Here is a 19,415-nt window from a genome sequence, read left to right as displayed (position 1 = left end):
AGCAGAATTTAGACTTTCCGGGTCCCAGACTTTGGCTCTCTGCCTCCCCCACACTCCGGTTCTTGCCCTCTTTGCAATCACTGTTACAGGATTTCCCAGATCTGAGGTCTCTAGCCAGCTCTGATATCTTCTGTGACCAAAACCAGCCCTTAAATGCATTGAGGGAGTAAGCTTTTATTTTTGTGATACCTCTTAATGCATTTTGCTTTAGGAAGTGTTTGTTAAAAGGGTCGAGTAGGGTTAGAGAAGATAAATTTGAGCCTCTGGGCATACTGTGGCTTGATGGGCATGAAGCTCTTTCTGTTTCTGCCTCTGTCTGAGACTTGCAGTGCCATCGTGTCAAAGGCTGGCACTGGCTACTGCAGCACCGTCAGGACTCACTTTTCTCCTCCTTCTGGCAAGAAATTTGCTGGGGAACCATTTGTATTATTTAACTAATGATGACTAATACTTGAGAATGGGTATCTGAGCAATGCAGAAGTATGCCTGTCTGAGGTCTCAGCACTTACTGTCTGGGTTTTGTGCCTAAGAACGCAGCCTTCCCTAAAAAGATTAAAAAGTCAAAAAAATATTTCGCAGGAATCCTTTCATTCCTTCTTTTTGAGAGTGAATCATCCTGAATATAAATTCTCTAAAAATGCTCATCTCAGTTTTTGTTGAGGCAAAATTGGGTGATAAGTAGTTCTGGGGGAGAAATAGAGAAGTACTGGAGTCCCTTGTCTCTTCTGGGACATGCACTCCTTTGTGTGTGTGTGTGTTTTGTCCCAGCTCTGGGTGACAGCCAGATCTCCAGCACGTTCCTCCTTCAGTCCCTTGTGTGTAGACACAGGTGTGAGGGCTAGGGACGTGTGCCTCCATTCTTCTGAGGCTGTCAAAGGCAGGTCTTAGCTCTTGACTGCAGCCAAGGATGGCTGGAGGACCCCTTGGCTCTGAGGTTGAAGGGCAGATGAGCCATTGCAAACATAACCTCATGCAGCCCCATTCTGGTTGCTGCAAGGGGTGGAGCAGCCCACAGCCTGGACACTGTGCACTGAGCAAGGTCCAAACAGCTCCTTGGAGCCTCTCATGCAGCTCAGGGTGATGGAGTAGCCTGACAAAGCAACCCAAAATGAATCTTCTCTGTGACACGTGCAGCTGGTTGGGCTGAGCTCACCAGGAATGAAGCTTTTGCCTCATGCATGACATTTTGAGCATCATGTTATGTCTTGTGTTTTGCCTGAGTATCCTGCTGTTGGGTACTCATGAAGCCTCCAAGGTCTGAGAAGTCTCAGAGGTCTCTGTTTAATTTAATTTTATTTTTTAAAATTATTTACCCAATTGCAGTCTTACTCTTTTCTCCACACTGCCTTTCAGGACAGCACCTGCTTCCCTCCTAAAGAAGCCATTAGTTTGCATGCTCCGAACCAAAATGTTAGCTCAGCTGTAACAGATGGATGGATATGGGCATCATGTAGCAACTTAATGAATAATATCTATCACCTAATTTCCCAAAAGTTGGCATGTAATGAGGCTGGTGCCATGATTATTACCTCTGTAAATCATGACTTTAAGATGATGACAATCCCTCCTGCCCCTAGGATACAGGACAGGCAGGCAGTGATGTACATTTAATTGCTGTGTGAAAGAGACGATGTGTTTGGGAGCTCACCATTGCCTCTAAATTATCTTGTGCAGCACAGACACTGGAGGAGATTAGTGCAGATTAGAGGAAGGGGGCTGCTGGGTGCATGTGTGTGTTTATTCCCTGGAGCCAGCTGGTGGAGGTGGTGTGAGCTGGCCAGTGTGGGATGGAGGTGTGACTCCCAGGCTGGCCTTTTTGGTCTCTCCTCAGGACTAAAGAAGAAGGGGATGGAAAGGAGATTACTCACAACTGTGTAGAGATGTTTACTTTGTTTTTCTGATGAGTGTTTGTGGTGAATACTTCTGTGGAGAGAGGGCTTTGACGTCCCAAACACAACCTTGGCTTCAAGGGTGAAAGCTGCCAAACCTCTGCCCAAACCTCCTCCCACTACAGGAAATCTCTGTCCCTGATTTCTTCCTACCACAAACCACGTCTGGCCATAAAGCAGAGCCAATGCCCATATTGTGGGCTCTCAGCTTGCTCATGCAGCTGATTCCTAGCCAAGGGAGGCATCACTGCTTGCAGGACCCTCCCACACCTTCTCGTTCTTCATCAATTGATTGTAAAATTATTGTTCTGGTGGGCTTTTAAGGTGTCTTTCACTAGATCCTCTGCTATGGTAATTGATAGGGATGTGGATGAATCAGATATTGTAACTGACCCTTGGAAAGCAGCTACTGCCAGTCTGCCTGTACTGCTGGCTAATGCTGCTGTTTTGATATGTTGCCTCCCCTGCTTGGGTACTTCTTTGTGTTTGTTTAATATCTCTTTTCCTTTTAATTCTGCCCCCATGTCCTGGTGTGTGGGTCAGCGTGGTTATAGCTGGCTGGATGTGGGGCAGAGCAATTGACATAGTGATGCTGTGGTCCTCTCCTCCACTGCAGTGCCTCTGAACCATGTGATGAAGAGAGGTGAAAATAGCCTGAAAGCTGTGGCAATGGCTGCTTTGGGTCAGAGTGAAGATCTCCCTGGCCTGGTGTCCTGTCTCCAGTAGTGCTCAGGGGGAATAGAACTACGGCAAAGTGGTGACCACCTATGATGATGGATTTCCCTACGATACTCTCCCAGGCACCTGAGATTTGCAGTTCAAGGACTTCCCAAACCAGGAGTGTTACCTTTGGGTTTGGTGACCCCAGTGCTGCCACCACTGGCAATTCCTGCAGCTCAGGCCCAAATCCCAGATGCTTGCCTGGTTTGTGGGGAGATGGCTGTAAAATCAGCAATACTGTGAATGTCTGGATGATGTGAGCCATAGGTCATTTCCAAAGGCACTGAGTGCTCTGGGCTGCATGGGATGGGACTGCTCATCATATGCCAGTGTCTGTGTGTTTCAGGGGGAGCCACTGAAGTGCTGGAAGAGGTGCCCACAGATGGACCGTGTCTTGTGCAGGGGGTGGCGTGCCTGAATTAGCCTCTCCTGCCTCTCTCATGTTGGCTTGCAGGCAGTGACCAGTGTCACCCCAAATGGGTCAGCTCCCCCAGTGTTGACCCAGTGTCACCCTCATCTGACCCTGTCATGCAGGGCTCCCTGCTGGAAGTGTGGGCAGGTTCTGCAGGAGGAAGGTGAGGGTGTGAGCAGCCTGCATAAGTGCAGAGTCAGAGGGGGCACATGCAAAACCTCGGCTCTGAGCGCACATACTCTCAGGCATTTACAGCCAAAAGATGCCCTGGAGCATTTCCTTGGTTTCCTTTCTTCCCCCAAGTAAGCCAACACCACCCTGCCAATGCTTTGTGGTGTCAGATGTTCCCATACCTGCTGGAAAATTACCATCTGCTCAAGCAAGGCTGGCCATGCTGATGGATTTCCCGATGTAACACCGGTTTCTTCTCTTTAGCTCTCAGCAGTGAATTGGCTGCAGTTGGTCTGAGTCTGTGTTGAGCCTTTTTGTCACTAAAGACATTGTAGTGCTTATGGCATTAGTGGTTACATAAGCTGGCTGTCTCCGAGGGGCTTTGCTCTGGCACGATGCTCCTTTAGGGTAAGGGAAGAGCCTCAGAAGAGGGGGACATGAACAAAAAATACACATACGTAGTTGACTTATTTGAACTTAACACACCCTGCAGGAAAACCCGGATTTTGGAGTTTTCATGTATTCTCTCTGGCTCCATAGATTAGAAGGGGACCGTGGGAAAGCTGCCAGGGCTTGGAGATCAATCCAGCCTTTGTAAATCCTTTCATCTGACTGGCGGCTTCATACAATTGAGTATTACCCACTTTATTATTGTTGGTTGATTAAATTCCTGTTGGTCAACACAAATAGTGCTGTGCAGGCTGTGCGTTCATGGGATGGAGATTGGCATTGCAAAGCACTTCCTAGAGAAAGGCAGGGGCAACCTGTCATTTAAAACCACATTCAGAGGGTGTTTGGCAGTGGCGGGGAGGAGGGGGGAAGAACAAATCCCTCCATGCAAGCAACTTCCCAGGCATTTCTCACATGCCTGCCGAGGTTCAGTTGGCAGTGAGGGAGTGTGAGGGTTGGGTCTCTACTTTTTTGGCAGTGGGAGGAAGCAGCCTCAGCAGGAATGCACTCACCAAGCAAGTGAGTGTCTGCAAGGTGGGGGAGATGTTGTGTGGGGTGACTCCAGGCTGTGTAACCAGGATTAATGGGATGAAATTAGGTGAAGGAGAAAGTTGTCAGGAAGTGTTTCCTCAAGGTGAAAGCTGTTAGGCTGCAGCACAGTTTCTCAAGAGATGCAATGGGCACTTAGCTACTTGGGTTGTGTTTAAATGACAACATGAGAAAAATCTGGTTTTGGGGAGGAGGTGTATGTTATCAGTGACTTCAGGGGCTCCAGGGAGATACGGCTGCTCCTCAGGGACAGTGCATTTCTGGGAGGGATGGAGGGGACTGCAGGGTCTTCAGCTGAGGTTCAAGTTCCAGGGAGCTGTGGGCTACTGTCTTCCAAAGCAGGATGTTACCAGTAAACCAGCAGCTGGGACTTGTCCTGGTGTTGGTCAGGACTCTGGTAGGTCCTGAAACAGCACCCCCTAATTTTCTTGGCCTTTCAAAATGCTACTTCTATGTCATGTCTAGCTTGTAAGAAGCAGGGTGTAGAACATATTTTTCAAGAGTGGGAGTAACTGGCAAAACAATTTGGGAACTTCTGTGCTAGATGACCTGAAACATTTATGCTTTTATAAATGCCGTTACCTTGACCATCCGTGTATTTTACTTCTCTGTCCTTGTGCCTGAACCAATGAAATACCCTTTGTCTTTGGGTGAACAATTTGTTTCCCATCTCTGCACAGCATACACCCCTGGAAAATGAACCCACCTGATTATTTGGGGGACAGATAGGGGATATCAGGAGCTTTAGGGGGCTTGTGCTTAGCAGTCTTTTTCTTCTTCTATAGGTGCAACAAATAGCTATTCTGTGGAAATAAGAACATCTTCTCTCCCTCTTCTAATTCTCAGATAGTTCTGAGATATGGACACACATCTCAGGTGACCCTCTGCAGTGAGCAGACAGGAAGTGCCTGGAGCAACATGGTCATTGAGAATGGAGATGTTCATCACAGGGTCCCTTTCTACATTGTTTCCCTTTGCCCCAGCTCTGCCATGCTGTGTAGCCAGAACCTACTCATGAATGTGACATGAGGGAGGGAGCAGGGGTTCACTCTGCTGGGAGTCTGCTCTTCAAGCCTGAAACAGAATATGCATTTGAAAGCCAGGAAGCAGAGGTGGATCCTATGAGCCCCTGCGTGCTGCTGGAGCTGTGAGGCCGAGTGTGAGCCATGAAGGCTGGGAAGGCTCCATGCTGCTTTGTAGCCTAGAAAAGCACATGTCAACCTGCCTGGCAGGGAGCCGTCAGTGGCCAGTCCAAAGGGCTTGAGTGAGAGGCAATAAACCAGTTAATAAATAACAGGGGAAGCTGGCTGCGTTGCATAGTTTTAGTTTCTGTGTGTAACCTCAGAAAAACATGGCAAAGGTTTGCACAGCCCTTTGCAAAGCTGTGTGAGCCCTTGCTTGGCTTGGAGGGATCAGAAAGTCTCCTCCAAGTGCCTGCACTCTGAATCATTGCGGGACTGATTTTATTATCCCCGGGGGTCAAATGCTTGGGCTCTCCTTGGCTTCCCCAGGCAAGGTGATGGGGCAGTTCCCTGCTTTGCTGTCATCACCAGGGACTTTTCCTGTGGGGTGTGGCCAGGGCACCTTCCCTCACAGTGAGGGTTGCTCAGCATCCCCTGTAAGGGGTCGGTTCTGGCACAGACCAGCTTTGTAGAGCACTTCCTTAAAACTCCTGGCTCAGGGTGGTAGCATGGACAAGAGTGGGTTATGCTTATTAGGGAAGGTTATCGGAGGATGGATTTGCTGTTCCTAAATGATATCTCCTATTGTTATTGTAGCAGCACTGTACTATTAACTTGTTTTAAAACAGGTTTTGTTCCCTTGTCTCACTGTTTCGATCCAGCCCAGTAATACACTGTAATCTGTGCCTCCACCTTATTTCTACTCCCATCAGACACTGTGCATTATGAAATTCTTAGGTATGTATTGTCTGGCCTTTCTTTCCAGGCATGAATTATACATTTGCTGTATTTGGATTCTTAAGCCATACCCTGTGTCACTTGCTTAGGTATCTGGAGTCCCTGCTCTGCTCAGTTCTGGGTTATAACATATTTTTGGTTGGCCTACTGCTGTTTGCAGCCGGTCCTGACAGAGCCCATGCTGGTTTGGCATAGCCAGCACATTACACTTGACAGCCCTTCTCCTGTTTAATTTCCTCTTGCTGACTCCCTCGGCAGGGCAGGGGGTGCAGGCAGGAAAGGGCTGCAGGTAGGAGTAGGGGCATTGCTGTTTTCCAAAACAAGGATTTCCCTCCACCCTCAGGTAAGAACATAGGCAACTGTCTCTGCTCCCTTTGTGTAATTTGATGGCATAAAGGATCTCCCCAGTGACGCAGTTGTTTATGGGTTTTTGGTTGAATTTTTTTTCTCAGGTGGAAGCTGGTGGGGATTGGATCCATGCCATCTTCCAGCTGGACACTGAAGTACAGTGAATTAAGTGTACATACTTTATCATTTTTTATGTGTGGCTGCAGTGAGTCCCTAAAGATGTTTTAGGAAGAAGCACACCTTCATCTCATGATCTCACACCACCATTGGATTGTGTTTATCACGAGTTAAGTTAGAAGGCAACTACAGCATGTAATGTTTAACTATAGTCTGCAATAGGAGAGTGTGAGGCTGAGGGGTTTCTGCTGCTGGATGGAAAGGAGGAACTGGGCAGGGGAAGAGCAAACAAATTCCTCAGAAAACCCCCAAATCACAGGGGAGTGGGTGGAGGGGAATAGGGTCTTCTGCTCTGGACTGCAGCAGAGCATTTCTTCCCAAAGCACTGGGTCTCTGGGAGAGTCCAGCACATTAAACCAGCCAACTGCAAAACACACAGAGATGCAAAACTGAACAGTGTAGGTGAACATTGGAGCCTTCACAGGTGCCCATCCTTGCTGGTAAGAATCACTGCACTTATTTTTGGCAAATAGGACTGGGTGTGGGGTTTCTGCCTGATGTTTAGGAAAGCTCCCTATCCCTGGCTACAGAAATTTAAGTCTTAGACGCATACACGTACAATCCCCAACTCCAGAAGAGCTCAGTGTGCAGGGATTTAGACATTTCCTGGTCCGTCCTTAAGCCATGAACTCACGGCTATTTTCGGCTTTCTCTCCCTTTTTCTCTGAGGGTCTGACCATAAATTTCATCCAGAGCTAAAAATTGCTTGAAACTGAGTGTGTGGGATTAAAAAAAATGCTCTTTTGATAAAACAGTGTTTTGCTACCAAAACCTGCTTTACCTAAGACTTCCCAACCAGCCCTCATCCCAAACAGTGTGGCACTGAAAAATCAGGCATCTTCCTTGCCTCCTGGCCAAGAGCCCTTCCCTGCCAGCCCCCATGTGGGAATGAGGTTTGTTGCCATCCTGTGCATAAATGCCACTTATAGCTGGGTAAATACTTCTTGCCAGAAAAAACATTAGCACCTTTGCTACCTTGCACTTTTTTAGGCTCAGGGAGAGAGATGGGGGCAGACAGTGCTGAGGTTAAAGATGAGATGTAGGGCAGTGTGGGGGAGGATTAATGAATTCATGAGCACATGGAGACCGTTCAGCAAGCTTTGGGCTCTGGTGGGCCCCTGGGTGGAAGCACTTTGATCTGACTCCAGCCTTTTCCCAACAAGGCACTGCCTTTGAATGCGTTCCTGCTCTCAGCCTTGCTGTGTGCAGCAGACAAAGATGAGGGGAGCAGGGAAGAAGAAGGGGGGCTGTTTACCCTCATCAGAATGGTCGAGTGGCCTGAGTCAATGCAGCCTTTTTTTCATTAACCTAATCATTAGTTTTTCCTTTCTGCCAATTAAATTTTTCCTGTCAGTACTCAGAAGGGCATCGTTTGCATCTATGAGATACTTTTTTTTCTAATAGGGAGCTTCCTGGACATGGTGGGGTTATTTGAGGAGTGGAAATGAAAGCTTAATTTCTCTCTGGATGGAAGAAGATTTTTGAGTTTTAATTATCACGCAGCTTGGATTCCTGACGGTTGAGGACTGTATTGGAAAGGCTGGTTTCCATTGTGTGGAGTGGATAATTATGCAGCCCTCTCCCAGGCTCACTGCATTTATTGTCCAGAAGAATCTTCCCAAGCAAAAAGGGGGAGCAGATTTACAGCCCAAAATGCATTTTTAGAGCCAGCAAAAGTTTCAACTTGATTTTTGCGAAGGAAGACTTCTGCAACTATTTAAGATTTTATTTACCCTTTTAACAAAATAATCCCCATCTATTAATCTGGTAATCTGCCTTTCCCCTCACAGGTTGCTTAGGAAATAGTTTTGTAAACTCAAGAGAGCCCTTCTGCAGCTGGACTGCTTTGTGCTATCAGTTCCTAAGCAGAATTCCTTCAAAGGCAGGGGGAATTTCTGCATAAAATCTACTGGCCCATTTGTATGTACAGTGTCGAATAGAAGATTTACAGCCATCTGAAACTTGGCAGTGGTTCTTACCTAGGAGGTAATGTTAATCTATCCAGGAGAATGTGTTAAAGGATTCAAACAAACCTAAAATGTCAAAGCAAAGCTCATTTACAACTGTTCTCTTTCACAAGCCTTTGGATTAACCTCGTGTCTTTCTCACTGGGTTTTGAGCCATCAATGGTTAAAATATGCCATGAAAATGGAGACATTTCAGCAAAGGTCTTGTCAAATCTGGGGAAGCTTTTGGAACTGCAACAATCCCACCAAATCCTCCAAGGATGGGATCAAATCTGCATGTGTTTGGGTGGGTTCAGATTTGGGGACAAGCATCCTGTGCAACTTTTATTAGTGTAATGAGATGAAAGAGAAAAATGCTTGTTGTGGATGCCCACTCTTTTTCTTCTTGCTGAGAAATGGAGCAGTAATAGTGCAAACTGGAGACCAGGGAGGAGATTCTGGAAGCACTTGTGCTCATTTCAGTGGATAATTTAGCAGGGCGGTTGTACATGCAAACACTTCAGATAGGCCTTATTTTCAGAGCTTTCTGACTGTGACAGGGTGAGGAAGACTCTGAACCCTGCTTGACTTTATTTTGCAATTCTTTTTGGTTTAACTAGCGTGAACCCAAGAGGTTTTGGGCTTCTGATAGCTACCTTCCAGTCTCAAAAGACCATGTGGTTGTTTTGGGGAAGTTAGCAACTTATTGTGGAGGTTTCTGGATGATTAAAATAGCTTAAAACAACCCAGTCTCCATTCCCTATCCTCAGTTTTCAAGTCAGTGCTTTCACTTGTGCAGCCCAAAGACTCAGAGACATGGACTCAGCTGCCTTCTCCAGCCCTTTCCTCTGAGACAGTGCACACCAACCTTGACCACAGTTGGACTATCAGTGCTTCTGAGGCTGCTTTCCTAACCCACGTGGCTTCCTGGCATTCTCCAGCTTGCCTACATACACTGAGCAGCCTCTTTTTTAAGCTCTTTCAGCTAGAGACCATATGTTGTTACTATAGTCATACCAAGCCTCGTGCATGTTGGCCTTCTGTGATTTAGGACTGTGAATTTATGTGGAAAAGCTGGATAACTCTTAAAGATAAACCCCCCCCTTTTTTTTTTTTGGTGGGGAAGTACTAACTTTTGAAATCTCTGTCTGTATTTTACACAGCCATCTGTTTCTAATATAACTTTTTTATTGCAAACATCCCAGTAGTGTCAGAGAGCCCTACCCCAGCACTTGTTCTTCTCCCCAGTCTTTCCAGCCCTCTTTTCTTCTTCGCCAGCCACTCTGCAATTAGGTGAGACTTTCTGCAGGTGATGGAAAACCAGAAGGCAGGGATGGTTACAGATTGCTGAATCTGACATAACAACAGAGGTTACTTAGTGACTTCATTTTTTGCCTTCAAGTAACTTGTGATGTTTGCTTTCTGGAATTAAAGTGAAGCATCCACAGATTTTCCTCATGTGTTATTGTATAGGGTGGACATGGAAAACAGAATTGAAAGGCTCTCAGTTTCACCTAACCAATCCCTTTGCCCCAAGTCTGACTCAGCTCTACCTAAACTGCGCCTGGCAGATGTTTGTTTAGCCTGCTTGTGAAAGTCATCATCAATGGCAATTCCACTGCCTCCCAAGGCAACCTCTTCTAGTCCTTAAATATTTCTGTTATTAGAGACCTTGCTCTTCCTGGATGGAGATGGAGTAAAGTTTATTAATTTTTCTTTTTCCTGGCAATCATTTACATATTTGAATCCATTACTGCTTCTATGTTTGCTCCTTTCTCCCCTAGGCTAAGCAAACTGGATTCCTTCAAGCTCTCCTGCTAGATTATACTTTCCACACTCTGATCCTCCTTATTTCTCTCCTGAATTTTTTCCAAATAGCCTGCATGAGTCTTGAAGCGTGATGCCTAAAACTGGACACAGATCCCTATTCAAGATCTTTAATAGCACTGGGGAAGGAGGATTATTTCCCCTGTTTATATCTGCATCATGATACGATCTCAGATATTGTTTTCAGCCTAACAACTGGTTCATGCACAGTTTACGAACTGCAATAGCCTCCAGGATCCTTTTTCACAGGACTGCTGTATGCTGAATGAGGAATCAGAGGAACCTGCCACAAAAGTTTGGGTTGACCTTGGTGGAGTCTGTGGGCATGGCATGCTGGCAGTGGGATGCACTGAGCCTTTGGTTGATGCTTTAGAGACAGGGACAGCAGCTACCACAACAGTATCCAAAGTCAGACAGGAAGGGTTGGGTTTTGGCAATGGGAGAGAGGAATTGAGTAACTGGTTTGATACAAATAGAAATGAGTACAGCCTGTCACATAGATTTTGGGGAATATCCCCTGGGACCGTACTCTCTTGCAGACTTCTAGAGGCTACAGTGTTCATCAGTGCCCCCGAAAGGAGGTTGTGGAGCAAAAGGGGCCACTCTTGCTGAAACATCCACACTACCCCAAATGTTGAGTCCTTTGTAGCTGGTGGAAAGACACTAATCGGCTTTGGGGCTTTTTTTGACCTGGTCACGTGATCATGCTATCAAGATTAAAGCAGCACGAGGAAGGAAAAGAGGCTTAAACAGCTGAGGGTGCCTGGCAGGTCATTTTAACCTTTTCATAATCATTAAAGCTGCAGAATCCCATTAGCAATGAGTGACTTGCAGCTTCGCTCCTCTAACAAGCACTGGTGGCACAACTTTCTGTTCACCTCTGTTTTCCCCCACAGGAGAATCCAACCCAATTGCTTGCTAGGACCCAAACTTTGAGCAGAGCCCTGCCATTCCTTCATAGGGATCAAGGAGTTTGTTGTACCAAGGAGAAACAGTCCATGGCTCTATCAAAAGCAGAGGATTTATCCCTCCATTACTAAAATTAGACTCTTGGAAGGTCCTGCTCAGGCCATACTGTGGTAGATCAGCCCTTGCCCATCTGTGGCAACAGTAGAAAGGTACAGGATAAGGAAGATTATGATGATCTCCTAAGTCACTGCTTTGGCACTGGTCAGTGGGCTATGGCTTTACTCTGCTGGTATTGGTGACAGCAGAAGGTCCTGCACTGCTACAGTGCAGCTCTGACATGGGAAGCAAAGCTTTTTGAATGAAGCTGTGTTAACTAAGGCCTGAGGCCCTCAAAGAACCTCCAGTTTGTTGGTGTTACTCATATTTTCCTCTCTTGCAAGTTTTCATGAGTGCAGCATCACATCCAGTAGACAGTCTGATCTTCCCGTCTTTCCTCCAGCTTCTGTATCTTCTTTTGTCTCCCTTCATATCGACTAGTTCGCTCTGGTGTAGAAATGCTTGCCCCACAACGTCTCGAAGACAGGATCATTCTGATCCACCTAAAATCTGAATATTGTTCTACTTTCTTTAGAATTGTCCTTTCTGCATTCAGGCAGAAGTCATTGAGTACATCTAGTGGTTGCACAGCAAGTGCAGCCTTGGCCTTCAAGAAGCCAAGGCAACGCTGAATTTTGCCTGGTGTCACTGGGCTATGATGGGTGTTGCAGGTATTGCAGCACCTGGGATTGATCTGGAGAGCACCTGCTTTCTCAGACAGGGCAGGCTTCCATGTGCAGGGAGTGAGAGCACTGCAGGGGATGCAAATCAGCTTTTCTCTGTTACATGTACACCAGTCAAGACTGTCTGGCTGTGCATGTCTTGAACATTATTATTTCTATCGCTCTGTTTGCTTATTTCATCTAATTACAGTCTATTCACTCTTGACTGAAAGCTTAGTCTGAGGCTGAACCATCGGAAACTCACACTGATTTTCTTGGGGTGCTGCCCACAGTCAGGCATTAAACACAACTTGTAAAGCAAACACATTTTTTTCCTTGGCTGTTTACCTTTAAGATTTCTGGGGGAATAGCAGGAAAGATCTCCCCAGGAAACCAGGATGACCAGGAGTGACTAGTAACCATGGCTGAGGCAGTCTGCCACACAGGCAGCACATCTGAGAAGCCTGGTGAAGGTGCTGTCCTCTGCATGCAGGCCTATAGGAGGGCTGTGGAGAGCCCTGGAGAGCCACAGCAGCCCTGTGGTCCTTGCCCACTCCCGGCAGCAGAAAAGCAGCTGAGGTTGTCCCCTCAGGAGGGGGGAAGTGTGATTTCAGATGACAAGATCGGGAGGTGTTTCACCACGTTCCTTTTGGGCAGGTTTCAGGGGTTGTGTGGGTTAGACACCCTCAGATGCAAATGTTCTCCAGTGTTGCCTGCTGCTCTGTGCTGTGATAGAGGGACAGCCCCCACAGAGATTGTCATGGACACATCACCCAAGCAAGGAAAGGGAAACTGGCGGCCACTGTGCTGCAGCACATGGGCACACACACACTCCTCCTTCCCTATCAGCCTCCTCCTAGTGAAATCCTGGTATCAGAAGCTCCTGAACTGCTGACAGTCGTTGTGGGCAGATATTTTGCTGTGCAAGGAGATGATATCATGGCTGGAAGTCACAGTTGTGAGCTGTAACAACCAGAGTCAGGAGAGACCTTACCAGACTCTTACAGACCAGCTTGAGGCTGCTAAGCACCCAGACAGGTCTAATGAACTGAAACTCAGGAATTTGGATGAACTGAGTCAGGAACATACATTCTTGAAAACCTTCAGAGCTCGTAGTTTAGAGGCTTGCTATGAAATGTTAATTAAATAGCTGCAGTGGCATATGTTTCATCCTGTCAGAGCTGCAGCACAGCCATGTTGCCAGTGCATAACCAGTCTTGTTAGAGTTAAAAATGTGTATTATTCTGAGACAGTATTTCTTTGTTATTTCTGATTGGGCTGGCTACACACTTCTCTGTTGTTTTGGCTAGTGTTTTAATACTTAACTATGCCTGAGCTATCACTTGCACCTCGGAAATGAGGCCTGATCCTACCAGTCTTATTCAGATAGATGCTATTGTAGGTGACTTTGAATGCTACAGATGGGCCTTTTATTTATTTAGTGTAGTCTAAGGCGGTGTCTGCCCAGTAGATGTGCTGCACCGTAGCACCTCAGCTATGGAAATATTTAAGATTTGGTCTTAGTTCTCTTTCTGTGAGTGCATTCCTGCCACCTCTTTAACACTGGCTGTCAGAGTGCCGGGGAGACTTCTTCCTACACAACCCACGGTGAATGAGGTGGTGGGACAAGAGGTAGAGCAGGTTGGTATGGTTTGTTTGCTGAATATCTTGCAGAGCTACAAAACCCTGGGAGCTTCTATTTACTGTAGACCTTGTTGTTGCATATTCTCTTACCACATCTCAAGGGAGACCCCGAATTGTGCCCAAGATGCTACTGGAAAGGCATGGGATTTGGGATTAACAGAACATGGTGTTTTGGACATGATGGTCATGAAGATGTGAAGATGGTCAGAGGGCTGGAACACTTCTCCTCTGAGGAGAAGCTGAGAGAGTTGAGGTTGTTCAGGCTGGAAAAAAGAAGGCTCCAAGGGGGGCAGCTTTTCAGTACCTGAAGGGAGCTATGAGAGCACTGGAGAGGGACTTTTTACAGGGGTGTGTAGTGATAGGAGATGGGTTAATGGCTTTGAACTGACAGAGTTAGATTAGATATATCTGATTAGGCTTAGATTAGATAAAAGGAAAGAAGGTTTTACGGTGAGGGTGGTGAAACCCTGTTGCAGGTTGCCCAAGCGATGGTAGATACCCCATCCCTGGAAACATTCAAGGACAGGTGGATGAGGCTCTGAGCAACCTGATCTAGCTGAAGATATCCCTGCTGGCTGCAGGGGCTGTGCTAGGTGGCTGTTAAAGGTCCCTTCCCACACAGGTTATTCTGAGATTCTGCACCAAGGCAAACCAAGGAGCATTCCCAGAAAACCCTGGTGGTGCCATAGCAGAGGGCAGTAGCTGGGAAACTAAAATTACTCAGCGTTGGCTTTGTGGTGGCCCTGCTCACATTTGAGCCATCCACTGACTTAAGCCTATCGTGAAAACTTGCCTTGCATACCAGTCTGAAACAGGACATTGGGAACGGGGTTTTCTGGTAGGAGCAGAAAGATGGGGGCTGCCTAGGAAAAGCAAGGGTGGTGCATTTGTCCATCTCTCCCTATGGTTTCCTTTAATGACAATATTCAAGATATGTGAGTTTCATCTGCTTTCCAGCTGCTCTGAAAGCATGCTGTTGCTTTAATAAATCAACTTCTTTACAAGATATAACCACTGGCCATTTTTCAGCCTGCTTGTGTGTGTCAAGAAGCAAGACCAGTAGAGCAATACAAATATGAAATATAGTGGAGAAGAACAGAGACGTGATAATGAAACTGCCAACAAGCAGCAAAGTGTTTTATTGAGCACAGGTGAAGGCCTTCTTGTGAGATGATCTTTGATGGAAGGAGAGGAAGAGAAAATGTCAGCATTCTATCATGCAAAGAAGGCAGCTGGCTGCAAGGTGCAAATCTGGCAGAGCATCATTCCTTCATGTGCCTTTCCTCCGTGGTTTGGGAGAATCCCTTTGGGGATGCTGCTTTTTATGATAGGAAGAGCCTTGTTTGCAGGACATTGACGAAATGTAGCTGTGCTTTACTGTCTTGAATCATGCTTAGTTAAAGTAGCTCCTGGGGAAAAAATGCAGTGGAAGCAGTGGGTGTCCAGCCTCTCTCCTGGGTGTGTGGGGTACCTCCGAGGTGCATGTGGGGACAGAGCTGGAGCGGGGAACCGTGGCCCTGACCTGCCAGCCAGCACTCCAACTTGACACTACATAACCCTGCTTTGTAGCAAAAAGGCAAATCAAAAAGACAAATAAAACCTCAATGGGGTTCTGTGGAAGAGGACAAAAGCACCTCTGTTGGTTCAAGTCTCCTCTTGCCATGTTGTTTGGTATTGCCCAGGCTGGGTATAAGGACTGTCCTGCTGTGAATGAGTCCCATCAATGGGCTCTTGACATTTTTCTCATCTCACAGACACCTACATTAACCTTTTCTGGCGTCTCTGGTGTGAACGGCCCTGAGTAAAGGACAGGTTTTTTTTCTTATGTTCATTTAGGTGCTAGTGCCTCATTATGAAAATGTCTTAAAAGTTTCTCAATCCCAACCTTGCAGCTACCACACAAACCTCTGCTCTGCATGCCTGTGGTTGGAGAAGTGGCATACGAGGAAATAAAACCATTTATTTTGCTACTGTCAAAATAAATGTGTAATTTATCATATTTACCTCTCTGCCAGATTCCTCTGAAATCTCAGATGAGAATCAGAAAGGCTACAAGTGTCTTTTAAAATTACACTGTTCTGTCCTCTGCAGGCTGCAAGATTGTTTTGTTTGTTAAAACAATTTCTAATTTATGTTTTTACAAAACTTGAGGAACCAAGCAGTTCCCTGCTCTCTGAGAGACCATTGAGTTAAAACAAGGTAGAGTGATTTGTCTTGCCTCCATTTAGCTGTAATGAGTATTAAGTGGTTTATCTATGTGGAGAAAAGTTACTCAGCTAGATTACCTCCAAGCTAAATTACATCCCATTCCAGATGGAGTATGTTTTTTAGAACAGTAAATCTTGAGGAGGGTGGATAATAACAGTAATGCGCCTTCCTGAGCTGGAACGCAGCTCCTCTACCTCTCATGGAGATAATGTGGGGAGCTACATCCAATTAATTTTTCCAAGGCTTTCTAAAGAAACAGGACTTCAGGTTTTAGAGCTCTGTGAACGATTTAGCTTGTAGAATTTACATTGTGCAAGTGAATGACGGCTGATGGTGATTACAGTTCTCACCCATTTTGCCGTCGTGGGAAGCAGCCTGGCAGGGCGTGTTGCTGCCTCTCTCCCCGACTTCCTCTTCTGTGTGATGGCTGCCACAGGGAGGGTGCTGAGTGGGATGTGAAATGTTTTGCTGGGAAATTTTGTTCCCTCTGGGGCCATCTGGTCCACTAAGGCACCCAGAACGAGCTGGTTCTCGTGGCCCCAAGGGGTAACTAGAGAAGGATGTTGGCCCCGGGGGCATCCCGGGCCGCACTGAGTACCAGAGAGAGCAGAGTGCCACAGAACTTATCCTCGACCATGTGTCCTTGACCACCATACTTCTCTGGTCACCACCAGGGCACTAGCAGGTGTGAGTGGACTCAAAATCAGTGCCATGAGGTGTGGCTAGGTGGGTGTGCTGGGGGTATGCCCCAGTACCTGGTCTGGGAGCTGCTCAAGCCACTGGGGGGAGAGTGCTTTTGGGCTGGTGAAGGTGGAGCTCACGGCTGGCAGCAGGCTTTGATACAGCAGTGAGGAGCATCTGTTTGATTTCTAATGAAAAGGGATGTGAGGATCTGATCAGTCAGTGATCCAGCTCTGCTGCCTCTCCTGGATGGTCAGTGGGGCTGTCCTTGTCTCCTGGCTCTCGGGGAGGCAGGAGAGGATGAAAACTCACTGATAAGAGAAAGGTCAGAGGCAGAAGAATGTTGGGAATGTGTTTCTTGATATAACATGGGTGAGACCCAGCCTGGGGTTTCACTGCTTAGCCTGGCAGCATTACTGCCTGCTGTTGTGAGAGTTATGAGCTTTCTTAAAAATGAGATCAAGATGCAAATGGTTCATCTGGCACCTGCCTCAACACAGGCAGGTCCAGAAGATGGAAGCGATTCATCTCTGAGGGCAGAGCAAGGATTGGGATGGCTCTGAGCACTGTTTCACGGCCTTTGCCCGAGATGGAGCATCTTCTGCTAACAAAACAGTTCACTTGGTTTTTTTCCTTTTTTTTCCCGTGTATATTTTATATTGCTATAGGGTGTTTTCTGGGTGAGGTCAGACATCAAGCATGGTTTGGGGTTGAATATTACTGAAGAATTCTAGCAGTTCTCAGGTCAGGCTTTCAGGACCAGTGGTGTACACTGGCTCCCGAGGATGCAGGGCTTGCCTTCCCAGGGAGTACCCTTTTTTTTTTTTTTGGTAAGGGGTATGAAACCACAAGAGAGGAAATAATTCTTTATTTCCTTTCTTTGGCAGTCATACTCTATTCTTTTCGTCAACCAGTCAGTCAGTCCTGGTAGTATTCAAGGTCTGAACATGACAGCTTCTGCGTCACCATTCATCTGCTTAACCTAAATTTCTTGTAGCTGCTGGCACAATGAGGGTACTGGTGGAGCTGGAATGCAGGTGGGAAGGACACCTTATCTCACCAGATCTACCAGTGGAAGCTGTTGTATTCAGCACACAGCCAGTACTATCTGTTTGTCTTCAGACAGAGGCTGAGACTGTTTTCGGAGCTGTTTAGCCAAATAGGTATGATTGTACTGAATTTAGGGGTAAGTTAACAAAGTGTAATGGCCCAGGGAACAGAGAAGGTCAGACCAAAGAATCCATGGTCCTTCTGGCTTTAACAATCTCAAACTCCCCTTGCACCCTGCTGGAGGACAGGTTCATTACTATTTCAGCAAGTTCTTCAAGCTGATCCTGAAATCTTGCTGCATTCAGCACCAATCTACTGCAGCATTCTACTCACCACCTTTAGATATGCATGGCTAATGCTGTGGTGCATGAGGCCTTCAGAGGGAAGGAGCTTTAGATTGATTCTATAACCTACTTGGTTTGTTCTCTTCTTCTCTGACCTGGAGACTCCCCCGTGTTAGGGTGGTTGTTGGACTGAGTTTGTGTTCCCTGCTGCTCAAGCTGATGTTGCTGTGAACCTTGTCACCACTTAAGCTGTTCACTGAACTTACATAGCTCCCTACCGTGTCTTCTTAACTTTTCTCATGAGGACTTGTTTGGATTTCCTGGGTTTGAACAAAGCATAATCCAGTCAAAAAAACTGAGCATTTTTCCTCTGAGAGTATGCTTTAGATGGGCACTTGACTTAGATCCATCCTGCTGTTCCTTTGTGTGGTTTGGCACTGGTCTATGGTAGCACTTTTTTGAGCATATTCCAGTTTTTCCCTTGAGTGGCCAAAGCAGTCTCAGTGCTTAGCTGTAGCTTCCCTGCTAGTCCTTCTCTTGAGCAGCCCCCAAGAGTGGCCAGGAAGAGATTCAGGCTTGGTGCCGAGTGCGTTTGGCAGCCACGGGCAAAGGCAGAGAGGAGCTGTTTAGCACAGAGCCAGCCTAAACCTCACACGTGTGCCTGGCTGAGTGCTCGTGTGCCAGAGCTGCAGCCAGAGGTGCCTGCTCTCCATGGGGGGGCTGATCCCAGAAGGTGCTGATCCCATTGCAGCACACACCCACTGGCACCCGCGTCCTTGTGTTAACACCTGGTTCCTTGCCCATTCACACTGAGCAAGAAGTCCTGGGGTTGAACAGTGGCTTCTGCAGTCATGCCATAATAAATGAGATGAGGGAAATTATAATTTTGCACTTTGCGGAGCCTCTTTAGAAGTGTGGAAAACGTTTGGAGTTTTTCATATACTTACGCTGCAAAACTTTTCCTCCTGCAGTAACAGCTCATGACCTCTGCTACTGAAATTACAAGTGGAGGAGAAATTTTTCAAGGATACAATTGTATGGAAGGAACTCATCAAGATATAATGAAAATGGAGAAAAGGTTTTCCCAGTTTCCTTTATTTTGTTCCCTGTGAAATTTTCAAATGTGCTTCTTCAAAGCGTGGTTCTAAATAAAAGCCAGATGCTTTGGAGAGCAATAAGCCACCCACAGAGCTCTTCAGTGTCTTATCTTCCATGCCAGGCCACCCTATGTGGTGTTGTACTCTTACTGCACTGGTAAATCGGCCATTGCATTCCTTAAGGTTGAATATTACCATTTGATGTGAGAGTATTCCGTATTTTATTGTCGTGGTGTTTTTCTGGTTAGTGTCACGTGCTTCCACTAGAAAAAACAGATGTCCTGGGTAGGCACTTGTTGTGTGTGTCAGGCTGTGTGCATGCTGCAGCTCTGTGGCCTTGCTGAATACACTTCTCCCCCTTTTACAGCACTGGGAG

The 19,415-nt window shown here is 46.7% G+C and overlaps 1 protein-coding gene across 1 annotated transcript in view; it reads left to right on the top strand.

Moving 5' to 3' along the window:
• Positions 1-19,415, top strand: part of CCDC85C (coiled-coil domain containing 85C) — a 109,652-nt gene that overhangs the window by 47,633 nt on the left and 42,604 nt on the right. The window lies entirely within an intron of this gene.

The sequence above is a fragment of the Chamaea fasciata genome, unplaced genomic scaffold (assembly GCF_029207755.1).
Source record: "Chamaea fasciata isolate MVZ Bird 193981 ecotype frontalis unplaced genomic scaffold, bChaFas1.0.hap1 SCAF_7, whole genome shotgun sequence".
Lineage (NCBI taxonomy): Eukaryota > Metazoa > Chordata > Aves > Passeriformes > Sylviidae > Chamaea > Chamaea fasciata.
This window is presented reverse-complemented; position numbering and strand designations above follow the sequence as displayed.